Consider the following 1,390-nt stretch of genomic DNA (forward strand, 5'->3'; position numbering starts at 1 on the left):
ATAAGATGTTACTCAAAACAGGTGGAAGTGTACAACCATAATCCTTCCTGCCGATAAATTCCATGATAACACTACAGATTAATCCATTTGCCCCCATATTACAGGTATGGAGATAGTTTTGAACACTAGTATCTCAGCTCATAGGAAAGGTACAAAGTTCAGTAGCTGGTAATGCTGCTATATCCCAATTACTTTGCCACGTAGTTGATTGGTGGTTAATGTACCATGACTGATAGTCTTAATGAATACCAGATAACAAAGTTGTGGATGGTCAACGTAAATATCTGGATATATATTTTGTGCACCGTTCCCAGAGGCACTGCAATACTGGGTCGATGCGTGGAGTGGACGGAGCAAGCCCCTATTCCATCTCCCTGTTCCAAAATTCAATTTAATATATGGTCCCTAGATAAGGGACGTATCAGATTATTAAACTGTTAAGAACAGATACTACACTTGATCTTAGCCAAAAGGCCGAGAAGTGATGCAGCTAAAGCTGTATCCAAGGATAGTTTGTCGTTAATATATAGACATGCCACGACGGAATGTTTCTAAGTGTCAGGGCTAGTTGATTCTGGATAACTTTGACTTAAATGCCGCAACGCTCATCATGGTTACGCCATCCAGGTAATTGCGGTATATCCGAAACTTATATGAGAAGGTACTGAATAGTGTGCATCTTCAAGGTCGATGTCTACCATAAAGTATCCTTGGATCCATGGTAGTAGTTACAAATCCCATGAAAGGGTATACCTGGTGAAATACTCAAGTGGTTTATCAACGATGGTGCGACATTCACCATCGTGGGAGGGTAAACCCCTTGGGGTACTTGCTGAATTGGTGGCAAGATATTAATTCTATTCCGCTTGTATTTATGTTTTGGTATATAACTACCAAGAGTGATAGCTTCCTAACCAGGCGTGATTCACCCACCCCTTGTTAGTACAACCCTTAACCTTTATGTGATGGTAGGAACCATACTTATCTGTCTTCATTGTTGTTTTCTTCGGTTTCTGGTTCCTTGTTCTTGTAGGGACGATGTTTGTTGGGGGGTGGCGCATTTTCCCTGGGGCCTGCTCTGGGCCGTGGCCTAAAATGCTACGGGTTTGGCATGCAGGCCCCGAGCTTTCACCAGTACCATGAGGTAGACGCACCTGGTGGACACGTAGAGGTAATGCTGTCTGGTTTAGTGTGGTGTTCATTCCAGACTCTGCCCTCTTGTGCCGAATAGTTTGAACACTTCGTCCAGTTTTTTAGGACTGGTTTGGTAAGTGCCAGTTAGCAGGATCTGTGCTTGTGAGGTCGGCGTTCTCATATCCTGTTAATTTCATAGATTGAGGGCAAGTTTGTGAGTTCATTTGAGAAGTTATGAGGTATACCGTTGAACAGT

General features: G+C 43.0%; 1 non-coding gene across 1 annotated transcript; it reads right to left on the minus strand.

Moving 5' to 3' along the window:
- Positions 1-294: 294 nt before the first annotated feature.
- On the minus strand, positions 295-486 carry LOC116969277. The gene has a single exon (XR_004410709.1). It is a non-coding gene; the product is annotated as a U2 spliceosomal RNA (small nuclear RNA).
- Positions 487-1,390: the final 904 nt, after the last annotated feature.

This window comes from Amblyraja radiata, unplaced genomic scaffold, assembly GCF_010909765.2.
Source record: "Amblyraja radiata isolate CabotCenter1 unplaced genomic scaffold, sAmbRad1.1.pri S141, whole genome shotgun sequence".
Lineage (NCBI taxonomy): Eukaryota > Metazoa > Chordata > Chondrichthyes > Rajiformes > Rajidae > Amblyraja > Amblyraja radiata.